At 40.2% G+C, this 17539-nt stretch overlaps 1 protein-coding gene across 2 annotated transcripts in view; it reads left to right on the forward strand.

Annotated features, from left to right (window-relative positions):
- The window catches only part of RPL26L1 (ribosomal protein L26 like 1), a 493737-nt gene that overhangs the window by 17687 nt on the left and 458511 nt on the right, over nucleotides 1–17539 (forward strand). Inside the window, exon 1 of one of the 2 annotated variants that reach the window (XM_078003953.1) lies at nucleotides 2355–2358. The exons of the other annotated variant lie outside the window; for it this stretch is intronic. The gene's annotated coding sequence lies outside the window, so the exon portion shown is untranslated. Of the gene's footprint in view, nucleotides 1–2354; nucleotides 2359–17539 lie in introns of those variants that run through there. 2 annotated transcript variants of the gene reach the window in all.

The raw sequence follows: 17539 nt of genomic DNA on the forward strand, positions 1-17539 counted from the left end.
TATTTTAGTAGAGCCGGGGTTTCACCGTGTTAGCCAGGATGGTCTCGATCTCCTGACCTCGTGATCCGCCCGCCTCGGCCTCCCAAAGTGCAGGGATTACAGGCGTGACAGATAGTAGGTCTTATTCATCCTTTCTATTTTTATTGTACCCAGTTAAAGGATCTTGATTATTGTCTTTCCCCCAAGCCCTCAAGTCCAACCCACCAGGAGGTCCTGATGGCTCCATCATCAGCATGTATCTCTCATCTCACCCCTCCCCACCTCCACCGCCACTGCGACGGTCCCACCTGCCATGCTCCCAGCTCTCTGCTGCACAGACCCCTCCCCACGCTCCCTGCTCTCACTCTCGCCCCTTCTACAGTCAGCTCTCCACACAGCAGCCTCACCTTTTTCTTTTAACTTTTAACAGAAATCCTAGACTTACAGAAAAATGGCAATAGTACAAAGCCTTCCCACACAGCCTTCCCTCTACTCCCCACATTTGCTTGTCTCTTTCTATCTACAGAAGTATTTTTTCTAGAACATTAGAGTCAGTTGCAAACATGATGCCCCTTTGCCCCTAAATACTCTAGTGGGACATTCCGACACACAAGGACACTCACATGGCCGCAGCACGGTGATCAAAAGCTGCGCTTGTGACACGGTCCTGGCAGCGGATCTGCAGCCCTGTTCACTGCTGCCTGTCTCCCAGAAGGAGCGTCTGGCTCACGCATCACCTTCTGTCCTCCTGCCTCTTCAGTCTCCTTTACCTGGGAGCAGTACCTTTGTCTGTCTTCACCTGTCACGACCTTGGCATTTTGAGTACAGTCCAATTATTTTACAGCACATCCCTCAATTTGGGCTTGTCTAATATTTCCTCACACAGTGAGCTTTTAAAAGGAATAGGGAGCTGGGCATGGCGGCTCACACCTGTAATCCCAGAACTTTGGGAAACCGAGGTGGGTGGATCACTTGAGGTCAGGAGTTCGACACCAGCTTGGCTAACATGGTGAAACCTCGTCTCTATTAAAAATTAAAAAATTACCAGGCATGGTGGCATGTGCCTGGAATCCCAGCTACTCAGGAGGCTGAGGCAGGAGAATAGCTTAAACTCAGGAGGTAGAGGTTGCGGTGAGCCGAGATTGTGTCACTGCACTTTAGCCTGGGAGACAGAGTGAGACTCCATTATAAAAAAAAAAAAAAGTGAAATAAATAAATACACAAATAAGGTATAGGAGATCTCCTGACTTGCCGGCTCTCAACCCTGCAATGGCTGGCTGCCACATCCTGAGAAAATGCCAACTCCCCACCAGGCCCTTCACCAGAAGGGCTTTGCCCGACTCTCTCCCTCTGCTCTCTCGACACCAGCAATCTGACCTCTGTCCTCAGTGCCCTGGCCCTGCCACTCCTCTCTGGGGACTGATGGGAGGTTTGAGGGGGCTACCTGTCTTCTCACTTCTCACTGACCATTGGCTCACATGAGTGCCCCCTCTCTCCAAGAAATTATCTTAACCTATCCCATGTGATATTGTAGAATTTGTCTTGAGCCCTGGTGTGTGACAGGGAAGACCCAGAAGGGACTCCTTTGTATGACACAGGTAGACCTGGCGTGTCATGCCCTGGTGTTTCTTTTCAGCTGTGTGTCCTTAGACAAGTTACTTAACATCTCTGATCCTCTATTTCCTCATCTAGAAAGAGGGAATAGGAAGAAGAATTGAGATAGTAAAACGTAAAAGTACCTGACACGTAACAGGGTTGTCCTGTCTCCGGATGGTGAAATTAGACCCATTGCGTCTTCTGGAGAAACTGGAAGGGGCTTGTAGTGGGTTGAATGGTGGCCACCCCAGAAGATATGTCCCTGGAACCTGCTAATGAAACCTTACTTGAAAAAGGCACCTTTGGGCCGGGCACAGTGGCTCACACCTGTAATCCCAGCACTTTGCGAGGCTGAGGACAGTGGATCACCTGAAGTCAGGAGTTTAAGACCAGCCTGGCCAACATGGCTAAATCCCATCTCTACTAAAAATATAAAAATTAGCTGGGCGTCGTGGTGGGTGCCTGTAATCCCAGCTACTCGGGAGGCTGAGGCAGGAGAATCACTTGAACCTGGGAGGCGGAGGTTGCAGTGAGCCAAGATTGCTCCACTGCACTCCAGCCTGGGTGACAGAGTAAGACTCTGTCTCAAAAAAAAAAAAAAAAAGAAAAGAAAAAAAGAAAAAAGAAAGAGGCATCTTTGTCAATGTATTTAAGTTAAGGATCTTGAGATGAGATTATCCCGGGTTGTCCAGTGAACCCTGAATCCAGTGACAAGTGTCTTTAAAAGAGACACACAGAGGAGAAGACAGACACAAAGAGGAGACGGTGATGTGAAGATGGGGGCAGAGATTGGAGGGGCACATCTACAAGGCAAGAAAACCAAGGATGGCTGGCAGCCTCCAGAGGCTGGGAGAGAGACCCGGGCTGAGATGGCCTCAGAGCCTCTGGAGGGAGCCTGGCCCTGCCGACACCTCAGTTTTGGAGTTCTGACCTCCAGAACTATGAGAAAATAAATTTCTGTTGTTTGAAGCCACCGAGTTTGCGGTAACTTCTCATGGCAGACCTAGGAAATTAACATAGGAATGAATTTGGGCAAAACAACAGCGGAAGGTCCTTGTCCAGTGGAGCCCTTCCTGGATGGCACTGTCCGCACCCAGGGCTTCATTCCTTCTCCATAGAGGCAGGAGTGGAGGGGGCCCTGAGGACTGAGAGTAGGAAGTGGCCCAGTCAGAAGTCTTCTGAGCCAGGGGTCTCCCAGTGCCCCCTCCTTCTCTCCCTGGAGTGTCCCTTTGAAAGGGCAAACATGAGAGAGTGGCTCAGTCCCTGGAGCATCCCAGGCTGCTTGGATCCAGGCGGAGTGGAGTTGGGGAGATGGCTGTTTGCAGAGGTTGTTCGGGGGTGCTGACTGCGAGCACCCAGGGGTCTTGGGGATCTTGGGGGCCAGTGGGATGTTATAGTTCCCCTGCCGTTGTGGTGGGAAGAGGGGGCCATTAATCTGTGGAAACAGGGTGGTCCTCCTGTAGCTCACTGCTTAGACAACATGGGAAGACATTCTGGGGTCCTTTTCAGACAGTTCTGCTCATGATACCCATCTGTCTCCAAATCTTCACCGTTTCCACCACATTACACACTCTCCCAGACAACGCTTGCCCAGAGAACTCGGCATCCTTAGCTCGAATCTAACACTTGACTGCATGGCTCATGCCTGGGCTCAATAATTTCTGTGGAGCTCTAGGAAGCAGGTGCAGGCAGCATGGAGCCCATGGCCACAGGTCCTTGGTGTAATCTGTTGCCCAGGCTTAGGTTTACTCTCATACAGGGATGTCCCCCGAGTCTCTGCCGTCCTCTAAATGAAGGCTCCAAAGCTCTGTGTGAGTAGATCATAGGCGAGGTGGGGCTTGAGACCCCACTTCCTTTGCAATGTTCACTGCCTGAGCTTTTTTCCCCCTGGGAAAAGCCACTCCCCTCTTGGTGCAAGTCAGCTGCGTCAGAAGCAGGCTATGGCACCCACGGCAGACTCAGATTCTCCCCACCGCGCCCCCACCTCTGTCAGGGCCGGCTCAGGGGCTGCTGCTGAATTCCCATGCGAGGCTCACTCGGCGGTCAGGAAGAGGAAAGCTGCTCTGGGAATAGCAAACTCCAGGGAGCCAGGATTACAGGCACGTGGGGGAGGCAGCGGAGGTGGCTGTTTCACACTCTGTCACAATGGAGGTAGCAGTTTCCTTTTGAGGGACTGGAAATGTGACCTACTTCCTTGTAACAAGGATGCTGCGTCAGCACTTGGATGGAAAACACAGGTGAAGGATGTGCTCCTCCCCAGACAGAACAAGAAAGAAAAAGGTCTGTGCCCTCGTTTTCAGCATGCATTGTTCTCCCTGCCTGAAACACTCCTGCTCAGCTTTTCCATCTGCAAAACCCCTCTTTGTGCTTTGTAAGCCAGCTGGAGGAATTTCCCTAGGGAAGCCTGCCGTGACCTGTCCATGCTCTGCTGCCCATGCTGGGGGAAAAGTCAGAGCCTTTAGAGTTGGATACTGGGCTGTTTTGGCCATCTGAGAAAGGGGCCATGTTTGCTCTGAATGTGGCCCAGCCCCTAGCACTGTGGCCTGCACACAGCAGGTACTCAGTAATGTTTGCTTATCAGCTGTGGAAGGTGGGCAGGTGGATTAAACTCTCTGAGCCTTGGTGTTTTCATCTGACCATAGGACTAGTATATAATAGCTGCCTTTATCAAACCCTTTATATTGACGCATTTAGGAGGTAGGGGCTATGGTTAGTTGCATTGTGCAAAAATGTAAAAAACTTATCCAAGGTCTCACAGCTGGTAAGTGACCAGTATACCTCCTCATACCTTGTTTGAGGACCAAATGTGTGTGTGTGTGTGTGTGTGTGTGTGTGTGTATGTGTATCTAATTCAGAGCAGTCAGTGTTTGGTACATGGTAACTGCCCAATAAATGGTAGTTGTTTTGTTTATTACCACTGCTGTCCTACTACTGCTCCCAGCATCTCCCCAGGCACTGATCACATCATGTCATACAGTCTTGTCCAATTCTCCCTGAGGCAGGAGATCTCTGTGCACAGGTTTGCCCAGACTAGATGCTAATTACATGCTAAAGGCATGAATACAATGAATGAGGAGGTGACTTTAAACCCAATTTCAACTCCTTAACACAAAATGTAGTTCCCAGTGAGTATCGAAGACACTTCTATAAAAGCTCATTGTCATTGCTAAGTAAAATTTCATTGTAATCGTCTCTGCAGTGTGCAGAGAATTTTTCACATTGGAAAATTCTTTCAAAACTGTAATGTCAGTTGATCCACCCAGACATGTGGTACAGAAGGGCACTGTGACTGTTTTGCAAATATAGTTGGCACCTGTTTTGTGAAGGAGGTGGTTAATGGAACTTTTGCTAATTGATGTCCAATTCATGCTCTACAACATCCTCTGTGCAATCTGGGGCAAGTCATTTCTCCATTCTGAGCCTCAGTTTCTACATTAACAAAATGTAAGTAATCCTATGTACTCATGTTGACCTAAAGGAAGAAATTTAGGCAAAATTAATATAAGTAGAGAGTTTATTTGGGTTAAATTTGAGGACTGCAACCTGGAAAACACTTCACGTTACCTTGGGAGGTGCTCCAGAGAATAAAGGAGAGGCCCCAGCTTTAAAAGAAGACAGGGCGAATCAGGAGATGGGGTGATTCCAAAAGGTGTTTCTTGGGAATCCTCATAGGTTAGTAGAAATAACATTGATTAGTAATTGGCTATATATTAATATAGGCTATGAGTTATAATGTCAATGTGCAACATTGTTAGGTTAATTTATAGTTTCTTGGGGCATTAGTGAGTCTAGAGTCCAAATAACAAGTGGCTTCAGGAGATGATTATTTAGCTCAAGGGAGTGGGGTGGGATGTGACTACTGTCTCATTCCAATGCCTCCCTGGGCCTGATAATTTAAAGGGGGCTCACATTCCTCAGATAAAACAGTTTCTTTGCTTTCTCACCCAATAGAGCTGCTGTGAAGCTTGCATGAGACACTATATATATAGGAGGGCAGTTAATTAGGACCAAACCATCCAAAGAGGATGATGGGAAAAGCTATATGGAAAATAACATCTTAAATGTATCAAAGAGCTAATAAGAGAATAAAGAATTAGCTGACTAAAATCTAGTAAAAAATGAGAACCCAGAGAAGTAAGCTTAATAGGTAAAGCTGTATTTTCCCTAAGGACATTTACTAATCCAGAAGAAACAGTTATAGTCTTGATGGCCTCAGGAAAAAAATATAAGGTCCAGAGTCTACCAAAAGTGGGGCCTGTGATAACTGTTCCTCTTTCCTCCCTTTCAGCTGGGATCCCAAATGGCTACCTCTGAAAGTTATGATGAAGCATAAGTAAATGAACTCCCACAGACTTATAGGTTCTAGTCATCTGGGTCATCCAGAAAACCACAAACCTAGAACTTGAATTAAGGCGGTTCCATGCTGGTAGAGTTCCCAGACTCTTGGTAAAAGCAAACAAAAATCCTTTCTGCAGAAAAATAGTACCATTTTAGGTAACAAATCATTCTTACAAATAATTTTTCAAATCAAATGTCTGGCACACAGTGAAAAATAGTCAGGTACTTAAGGAAATAAGACACTTGAGTGAGAACAACAGAAACACAAAACTTTAGTTATTAGAATTGTTAGACACAGACTACAAGGAAAATGTGTATCATGCTTAAAGAAATACTGGGGGGCAAAAAACTATGAGAAACCATACTGTAAATTAAGAAAAATAAAATAAACTTTGAAGGCTAAATAATAAAAAATTAAGAACTTACAGTCTGTTTAATGGTACAATAGATACAGCTGAAGAGAAAATTAATTAACTGGAAGGCAGATCAGAAGAAAGTATCCAGAATGCATCCTGAGAGACAAAAAGACTAAATATATTTAAGAAAGAATGATAAAGCACAGTGAGAACATCTAACTATTGTAATTGGAGTGGAGTTCTAGAAAGAAAGAGAAATATAAAGAGATGATGGCTGAGAATTTTCAGGTCTGTAGAAAAAAACCAATTTGAATATTCATGAATTCAAGAAGCCCAAGTAGGATACAAAAAAAAAAAAAAAAACTATATCTAGGTATATCATAGTGAATCTGAAGAAAACCACAAAGAAAACAATCTTAAAAGAAGCTGGAGAAAAGGGATAGTATTTTCAAAGGAGTGACAGAGCAGCTGACTTTTCTCAATAGCAACAATGGAAGCCAGAAAACAGCAAAATAACATCTTTGATGTACTGGGAAAAGTACCCCAAACCCCTAACTTAGTATTCTATACCCAGGGAAATATCCTATAGAAATGGAAGTAAAATAAATGCAATTTTTGAACAAACACCCCCCAGATAATTGGTCACCAGTAGACATTCACTAAAGGTATTCTTCAGAGGAAATAATCCCAGACAGAAGATCAGAAATGAAAGATGAGCAACAAAAGAAAAAAATAGGTAAATTGGGTTTCATGAAATTGAAAATATTTTATGCTTCCAAGAACACTATAAAAAAGAAGACAACCCACAGGATAGGAGAAAATATTTGCAAATCATATATCTTATAAAAATGTATATTTAGAATATATTAAAAACTCTTACAACTCAATAATAATAATAATAATAAATAACCCAATTAAAAAATGAACAAAGGATCTGAACAGACATTTCTCCAAGGAAGACATATAAGTGGCCAATAAGCACATGAAAATATGTACAATTTTATCAGTCATCAGGGAAATACAAATCAAAACCCTTCAGATACCTCTTCATACCCACTAGAATGGCTAAAATAAAGTGAAAGAATAACATGTTGGTGAAGATGTAGAGAAACTGGCATTTTCATACACTGCTAGTAGGAAAGTAAAATGGCACAGCTACTTCAGAAAAAGTTTGGCAATTCCTCAATAATTAAACATAGAATTACCATATGACTCAGCAATTCCACTCCTAGGTATATGCCCAAGAAACGAAAATACATGTTCTCCCAAAAACACGTACACATATTTATAGCAGCATTATTCATAATAGCCAAAAGGTAGAAACAACCCATATGTCCAGCAATAGATGAATGGCTAAAAATGTGGTATATCCATACAATGGAATGTTGTTTGGCCATAAAAAGAAGGAGGGGGACTTCTAGTTTCTAGTCCATCATATAAGGAGCTTAGAAGTTGCCACTCTGTCTTAACAAGTAAAAAGCTGAACAAACTGAAAAATAACTCTTTGTGGATCTGTAAGAGAAGTGAGGTCACTGGGCAAACTGCTGCCCCCAAACTGGAGAGACAGATAGGTGAATATAGAGAATCACAACTTACCAGAGCAGAAACCCATGAGCAGAAACCCCCGTGAGAGTCAGTGCCAGGACAGGAAAAACTGTAACTGGTGAATTGCTGGAGGCTCAGTGTGGAGTCTTAGTTTGACAGTTAAAACTCCAAGGGAACCCAGTCATAGAGGGACCACCACACTTTTGGGAGTTTTATCTCCAGGAGCTCTACTAGGTCATCACAGTGAAAAATCAGAGAGAAAATCCCCTCATGCTTCCAGCAGGGGACGGAGAAATGAACCATTTTGAAATACCCCAGAGCAGGGGTCCCCAACCCCCGGACTGTGGACCGGTACTGGTCCATGGCCTGTTAGGAACTGGGCCATACAGCAGGAGGTGAGCGGCAGGTGACCAAGCATTATGGCCTGAGCTCTGTCACCTGTCAGATGGGTGGTGGCATTAGATTCCCATAAGAGTGTGAACTCTATGGTGAACTGCTCATGCAAGGGATTTAGGTTGCATGTTCCTTATGAGAATGAAGGCCTGATGATCTGAGGTGGAACAGTTTCATCCCAAAACTATCTCCTGCCCAACTCTGTCTGTGGAAAAATTGTCTTCCACGAAGCCTGTCCCAGGTGCCAAAAAGGTTGGGGACCACTGCCCCAGAGCATTATGCTCTTAACAGGGGTTACCTGCAGAAGAAACTATTTTACCAGACTCTAATCTGCTGGGCTATGTCAGAGCCTAATTGACCTGAGAAAGAGAAATACCCAGTTCCAGCCAGCTTTAGTCATCTTGTCACACATGGGGGAAAAAACAAAACTGAGAGGCATTGATGAAGTTCACAGTCCAGAGGTACACGTTCATTAAAAGACTGAGAACTAGGCCACATGTGGTGGATCGCTCCTGTAATCACAGCACTTCGGGAGGCCGAGGTGGGTGGATCACCCGAGGTCAGGAGTTCAAAACCAGCCTGGCTAACATGGTGAAACCCTGCCTCTACTAAAAATACAAAATTAGCTGGGCGTGGTGGTGCATGCCTGTAATCCCAGCTACTTGGGAGGCTGAGACAGGAGAATTGCTTGAACCTGGGAGGCAGAGGTTGCAGCGAGCCGAGATCACACCACTGTACTCCAGCCTGGGCACCAAAAGCAAAAAAAGTAAAAAAGAAGATTGAGACCTAATTATGGAACTATAGAATAGTTCCCCTCCCCCACACCTTATTGCTACATCATTAAAGGCTGATTTACTGCAGTTACTTTTACCTAGTACATCAATCACATCCACCTTTCAACAAGAAATTACAAGACATACTAAAAAGCAAAAACACATTTTGAAGAGACTGGACAAACATCAGGACAAGAGTCAGATAGGGCTGGAATGTTAAAATTATAAAACAAATAATTTTTTAAAAAATATGATTATGTTAAGGGCTGTAATGAAAAAGGTAGAAGGTATATAATAACAAATGGATAATGTAAGCAGGAGGATGGAAATTCTAAGAAAGAATAAAAAAGAAATTCTAGGCATCAAAAACTGTCACAGAAATGAAGAATGGTTTTGATGGGCTCATTAGTAGACTGGACATGGTTGAGGAAAGAATCTCTGAACTGAGGGTATGACAGTAGAGACTTCCAAAACTGAAAGGCAAAGATAAAAAAAAATACTGATTCCCACCCCCCACCCACCCAGAACACACTAACCAAGAACAGACTCTGAAGAACTTACAGAAAGGTGTAACATACATGTAATGGGAATATCAGGAGAAGAGACAGGAGCAGAAGCAATATTTGAAGCAGCAATGACTAAGAATTTCCCCCAAATTAATGCCAGACACTAAACAGATACATAAAGCTCACAGAATACCAAGTAAGATAAACTTCAGAAAAATGGCACCTAGGATATAATACTCAAGTTTCAGAAAACCAAAGATAAATAAAAAAAACTTTAAAAAAAGCCAGAAGGGGAAAAATGCCTTACCCAGAGAAGCAAAGATAAGAATTACATCTGACTTCTCCTCAGAAACCATGCAAACAAGAAGAGTATAATGAAATATTTAAAGTGTTAAGAGAAAAAACTCACCAACCTAGAATTTTTTACCCTATGAAGTTATTCTTCAAAAGTGAAAAAATAAAAATAAAAACTTTCTCAAAAAAAATTGAGGGAATTTGTTGCCAGTAGACCTGCCTTGCAGGAAATGTTAAAAGAAGTTCTTCAGAGAGAAAGAACATACATAGGTTGGAAGCTGGATCTACATAAAGGAAGAGCATCAGAGAACGAATAAGTGAAGGTAAAATGAAAACTTTGGTTTTTCTTAGTCATAACTGATCTAACAGATAAGTTTGTCCAAAATAATAATAGCAACAATGTACTCAGATATATATATGCTTATGTATGCTTATATGTAAATGACATGAATGACAGCAATGGTATCAGTGACAGGAAGACAGAATCAGGAATATTTTATTACTATATAGTACTTGCACTATCCACAAGGCAGTATATTTTTATTTGAAAGTGGACATGGATTAGCTGTAAATGTATATTGCAAACTCTAGGGCGACCACTAAAAGAGGTAAACCAAAAAGTATAAATGATATGCTAAGAAAGGAGAGAAAATGGAATTATATAAAATGGTCAATTAAAATCACAAAAGGCACTAGAGTAGGAACAAAGAACAAGGGCAACAAATAGAAAACAGAAACAAACACAGTAGATATAATTCAACCAGATCAATAATTACTTTAAACATAAAAATTGGTCTAAGTACACCAATTAAAAGACAGATTGTAAGAGCGAACTAAAAACAAGACCCAAATATATATTGTCTGTAAGAAAACTACTTTAAATATAAACACACATAGATTAAAAGTAAAGGGATGGAGAAATACATATCATGCTCACACTAATCAAAAGAAAGTGGGAGTAGGTATATTAATTTCAGACAGAGCAGACTTCAGAGCAAGGAAAATTATTAGGATAAAGAAGGGTATTACAGGCCCGGCGCAGTGGCTCATGCCTGTAATCCCAGCACTTTGGGAGGCCGAGGCGGGCAGATCACGAGGTCAGGAGATCGAGACCATCCTGGCTAATACGGTGAAACCCCGTCTCTACTAAAAATACAAAAAATTAGCCCAGCGAGGTGGCGGGCACCTGTAGTCCCAGCTACTCGGGAGGCTGAGGCAGGAGAATGGCATGAACCCGGGAGGCGGAGCTTTCAGTGAGCCAAGATCGCACCACCGCACTCCAGCCTGGACGACAGAGTGAGACTCTGTCTCAATAAATAAATAAATAAATAAATATTATAAAAAAAAGAAAGCTATTACATAACGACAAGAAGGCCAATAATCCAAGAAGACAGGAATCTGTAATGTGTATGTAACTAACAACAACAAAGTGTTAAAAGACATGAGACAAAAACTGATAGAGCTGCAAAGAGAAATAGATGAATATATTATTATAGTTGGAGATTTAAACACCAGAAATTGATAGATCCATCAGGTAGGAACATTCTTGAATTTGATAGCACTATCAATCAACTGGATATAATAGACATCTACAGACTACTTCATCCAACAACTGCAGATGATACATTCTTCTCAAGATCACATGAAACATTCGCCAAGATAGACCATATTCTGGGTCACAAAACACACTTGAACAAATTTGGAAGAATGAAAATCATACAATATCTTCTCTCAAACCACAGTGGAATTAAACTAGAAATGAATAACAAAAAAGATAACTAGAAAATTTCCCCCAAAACTTGGACATTAAACAACTTTTTTTTTTTTTTTTTTTTTTGAGACAGGGTCTCGCTCTGTTGCCCACACTCTGTTGTGTGGCACAATCTCGGCTCACTGCAACCTCCGCCTCCTGGGTTCAAGTGATTCTCCTGCCTTAGCCTCCTGGGTAGCTGGGATTACAGGCGCATGCCACCATGCCTGGCTAATTTTCATATTTTCAGTATAGGCATGTGCCCCCACGCCTCGGCTTCCCAGAGTGCTGGGATTACAGGCGTGAGGCCCTGCGCCCAGCCTAACAAACTTCTAAATAACATATGGGTCATCGAAAATATCATGAGAAATTGATTAATTGATTGATTGACTGATTGATAAAGTCTTACTCCATCAGGTTGAAGTGCAGTGGTACCATCATGGTTCACTACAACATCAGCTTCCTGGGCTCCATTGATCCTTCTGCCTCAGCCTCCTGAGTAGCTGGGACTACAGGGGCACACCACCACACCTGGCTAATTTTTGTGTTTTTTGTAGAGATGGGGTCTTGTCATGTTGCCCAGGCTGGTCTCAAGCTCCTGGGCTCAAGTGATATGCCCACTGTGGCCTCCCAAAATGCTGGGATTATAGGCATGAGCCACCATGCCTGGCTTTCATGAGAAATTTTAAAAATATTTGAATGGAATGAAAATGAACATACAACTTATCAAACCTTGTGGAATACAGTAAAAGCAAGGCTTAGAAGAAAATTTATCATATTGAATACATACGCTAGAAAAGAAGACCTAAAATCAATGATGAAAACTTCCACCTTAAAAAACTTGAAAAAGAGCATATTAAATCCAAAGTAAGCAGAAGAAATAACAAAAATTATAGTAGAAATCAGTGAAATTAAAAACAGAAAATCAATAGAGAAAATCAAAATCAAAAGCTGGTTATGTGAAAAGATCAATGAAGGTTATAGACCTCTAGCCAGGCTAACTAAGAAAAAAGATAGAAGATACTTGCTAATATCAGAAATACAGGAGGGGACATTACTCCAGATTTCATGGACATTTAAAAGATAATAAAAGATACTATGAAAAACTATGCCAACAAATTTGATAACCTGGATGAAATGACCAATTTCTTGAAAGACACAATCTGCCACAACTTACATGAGCAAAAAAGGACAATCTGAATAGGACTATATCTGTTAATGAAATTGAATCAATCATTAATAACCTCGCAAAACAGAAAGCACCAAGTCCAGATGGGTTCACTAGTGAATTCTACCAAGCATTTAATGAATAAATTATATAAATTATCTACCATCTTTTTCAGAAGATAAAACTAGACAGAATACTTCCTAACTCTTTCACTCACTCTAGGTGGTCAGCATGACCTTAATACCCAAACCAGACAAAGACATTACAAGAAAACTACAGACTAGTATATCTCATGAACATAAATGCGAAAATCCTCAACAAAACATTGGCAAATTGAATAAAAAATGTATAAAAATTAAATTTATAGCACACCACCAAGTGGAATTTACCCTAGGTATTCAAGGCTGGTTCAACATTCAAAAAAATCAATTAATGTAATAAACCACATCAACAGGCTAAAGAGGAATATCACATGATCATATCAATAGGTGCCGAAAAAGCGTTTGACAAAATTCAACACCCATTCATGATAAAAACTTTCAAAAAACTAGGAATAGAAATTTACTGAACTTGATAAAGAGCATTTACAAAAAAAACCTACAGCTAATATCATACTTAATGATGAGAAACTAGACACTTTTCTTCTAAGATGAGGAACAAGGCAAGAGTATCCCCTCTCCTTTTTAATATCATACTGGAAGTCCTATCTAATTCAATAAGACAAAAAAAGGAAATAAAAGGTATATGCACTGGGAAGGAAGAAATAAAATTATCTTAGTCCATAGATGATGTGATCATTTATACAGAAAATCCTCCCTCCCAAAATTGACAACAAAACTCTTGAAACTAATAAGCAATTATACCAAGGTTGCAAGATACAAAGTTAATATACAAAAGTCCATTTTTTTTATATTGAGCAAAAAACAAGTGGAATTTGAAATTTTAAAAATTACTCTCCAGCCTGGGTGACAGAGTGAGACTCCGTCTCAAAAAAAAAAAAAAAAAAAAAAATTACTATATGCATTAGCACCAAGAAAAATGAAATGCTTAGACATAAATCTAACAAAATATGTACAAGATCTATATGAGAAAAAATAGAAAACTCTGATGAAAGATATCAAAGAAGTAAATAAAGGGAAAGATATTCCAAGTTCATGGATAAAAAGACATAATATTGTCAAGATGTCAGTTCTCCCCAGTTTGATCTATAGATTCAATGCAATCCCAGTCAAAATCCCAGCAAATTATTTTGTGGATATTGACAAATTGATTCTCAAGTTTATATGGAGAGGCAAAAGACCCAGAATAGCCAACTCGATATTGAAAGAAAAGAACCCCATCAGAGGACTGACACTATTTGACTTTAAGACTTGTGATAAAGCTACAGAAATCAATATAGTGTGATATTGGTGAAAGATTAGGCAAATAGGTCAACGAAACAGGTTAGAGAGCCCAGAAATAGACCCACATAAATAGTGTCAACTGATATTTGACAAAGGAGCAAAAGCAATACACTGGCACAAAGATAGTCTTTTCCACAAATTGTGCTGGAACAACTGAACATCCACATGCTACAAAATGAATCTAGACATAAGTCTTAAATCTCCCACAACAACTAATTCAAAGGATCATAGAAGTAAATATAAAACACAAAACTACAAAACCCCTAGAGGGTAATATAGGAGAAAAATCTAGGTGATTTTGGGTATGGCAATGACTTTTAGGTCCAACACCAAAAACATAATTTATTAGAGAAATAATAAGTTGAACTGTATTAAAATTAAAAACTTCTACTCTCCAAAAAATAATGCCAAGAGAACGAGAAGACAAGCCACAGACTAGAAGAAAATATTTGCAAAACACATCTGATAAATGACTTATTCAAAATATACAAAGAACTCTTGAAGCCCAACAATAAAAATAAACAACCCAATTTAAAAACGGGCAAAAGACCTGAACAGACATCTCAACAGAGAAGATATATAGATAGCAAGTAAGCATGTGAAAAGGTGTTCCACATCATGTCATTACAAAAATGCAAATTAAGACAACAATACTACCATTACATCCCTAATAGTATGGTCAAAATGCAAAACACTGACAATACCAACCACTACATCCCTAATAGAATGGTCAAAATGCAAAACACTGACAATACCAAATGCTGATGAGGATGTGGAGCAACAGGAATGCTCATTCATCACTGGTGGGAAAACAAAATGGTACAGTCATTTTGGGAAGACAATTTGGCAGTTTCCTCACAGAACTAAATATACTCTTACTATACAATTCAGCAATCATACTTCTTGGTACATCCTCAAATGAATTGAAAAGTTATGTCCACCCAAAACCTGCACATAGAAGTTTATGGTAGCTCCTATACATGGAAGTTTATGGTAGTTTTATTCATAATTGCTAAAACTAGGAAGCAACCAAGATGTCCTTTGGGAGGTGAATGGATGTATAAACTGCTATATATCTAGACAGTGGGATACTTATTAAACACTAAAAAGAATTGAGCTATCAAGTCATTAAAAGACATGAAAGAAACTTAAATGTATATTACCAAGTAAAAGAAACCCATCTGAAAAGGCTATATGTTATATGGCTCCAACTACATGACATTCTGGAAAAGACAAGGTTATGGAGTCCCTAAAAAGATTAGTGACTGCCAAGGGTCTGTGTGGAGGGATGGATGAATAGCAGAGCACAAAGGATTTTTTTTAAGGCAGTTGAAACTACTATGTATACTACAATGGTGGATATATGTCATTTTACATTTGTCAAAACCTATAGAATGTACAACTTCAAGAGTGAATCCTAATATAAACTATGAACTTCGGGTGGTAATGATGTGCTAATGTAGGTTATTAAATTGTAAAAAATACACCATGGTGGTATGGGATGTCACTAGGAGGGGAAATTTTGCATGAGTGAGAACAGGCAGTGTATAGAAATCTGAGAACCGGGACTAAATGAGAATCTCTATACTTTCTGCTCCATTTTTCTGTGAACCCAAAACTGCTCTAAAAGTAAAGTTCATTTTTTTTTTAAAAAAAAGGAAATGAAGTCCTGATACATGCTACAACATGAATGTACCTTGAAATGGTTTTGCTAAGTGAAAGAAGTCCATCATCAAAGTTCACATATTATATGATTCCATTCATATGATAGTCCAGAGTAGGGAAGTCTATGGAAACAAAAGGGAGTGGTGGAGAGTAAGGGGTAATAGCTAATGGGTACAAAGGTTTTTTTTGTTTTTTGTTTTTTTTTTTTTTTTTTTTGAGGTGATTAAAGGTAATAAAATTGGCTGTAGTGATGGTTGCACACAGAAATCTATTGAACTTTACACTTTAAGCAGGTGAATTTTATGGTATGTAACTGAAACTCAATTAAGTTGTTTTAAAAAGGTAAACATAACCTTAACACTAGCATAACACAAAGGAAATGAAAGAAGGAATGAACAGCAAACAAAGTGGTAAATATAAATGAACACCAATGGAGCCTTAAAAATATGTGTAGAATTAAAATACACAGCAACTATAATACAAAAGTTAAGCAGGGGACAAATGGTGTTAACATGTTCTAAAGTCTTTCTACTATTTGTGAGGAAGATAAAAATACAAATCAATTAGACACTGATAAGTCAAGGATGCATGGGTAAGCACTAAAAAGGTATATGACTTCCAAATTAGAAGAGAAAAAAAATCCCAAAGAAGTCAATATATAAGAGAAAATGAAACAGTTATAGGCAGGAAAAAGAACTATTAGCAATTATATTAAATGTGAATGGACTAAACTATTCTCTTAAAAGATTAACACTATCCGACCAGGGAAAATACAAAACCTAACTATATGCTATTTATAAGGGTCACATCTAAAACATAAGAATACAGAATGGTTAAAAATAAAAAGATAGAAAATGAAATACTATAGAAGCGCTGAGCAAGGGAAAACTGATGTAGCTGTGTTAAATTCCTATAAAATAGGCTTTAAGAACACACAAGTGTTCATAGCATAATTTGTAACACCCAAATATGAAATCATCCAAATATTCACTGAGAGTACAATGGATAAATTGTAGTATATTCATACAATGCAAATCAATGAACTACAACTACTCACAACCTTGATTCTTAAAAATATAATGTTGAGCAAAATGGAGTAAGGCACAAAAGCATACATACAGTATGAATCCATTTTTAAAAGCATTAAAAAAACAGGCAAAACTAACGATTTTATTTAGGGAGGAATAACTAGGTGTTTATGAAGGCCCCATTCAACCTGTCCACATTAAGGGTTCTTCCTGCAGAAATACAAGGAGATTTGTGGCAGGCTCTATATCTGGATGGGCTCTGCCCATGGTAATGAAGGGCCAGGGTAAGGAGGGGAACTTTAAAGGCCAGGATGAGCCTAACAACCACATAAAAATTGAGGCTTCTTTGACCACTTATTGCTAAGGGCAGAGAAGGTCTCAAGGGAAGGGATGATAAGGGTGAAGCCAGAGAGGAGAGAACAGAGCCCTTCTTACCTTCCTGGCCTGTACTGTCTGGCCCCAAGGTGCCAGTACTGGGTGCCTTCTTGGGCCACCCTTTGGGCTGGTGTGGCCATATTTAGTATCATATGACTCTCATTCCCAGCTGACTCATCCACTGCAAGCTTGGGATCCTGGACTCCACAGCATGTAGAATTAAAGTTGCGTGGGCCAATTTACCTGCTAGTGCATTGAACAAGGGAGATCTCAATACCTGAATTGCAGGAGCAATTAGGATAATACAATCTCAGGCTATTTCTATAGTTAGGTTGGCTCAGAGTGGAGTTTCAGTAGGAACAGGATTTTC

This window comes from Macaca mulatta, chromosome 6 (genome assembly GCF_049350105.2).
Source record: "Macaca mulatta isolate MMU2019108-1 chromosome 6, T2T-MMU8v2.0, whole genome shotgun sequence".
Lineage (NCBI taxonomy): Eukaryota > Metazoa > Chordata > Mammalia > Primates > Cercopithecidae > Macaca > Macaca mulatta.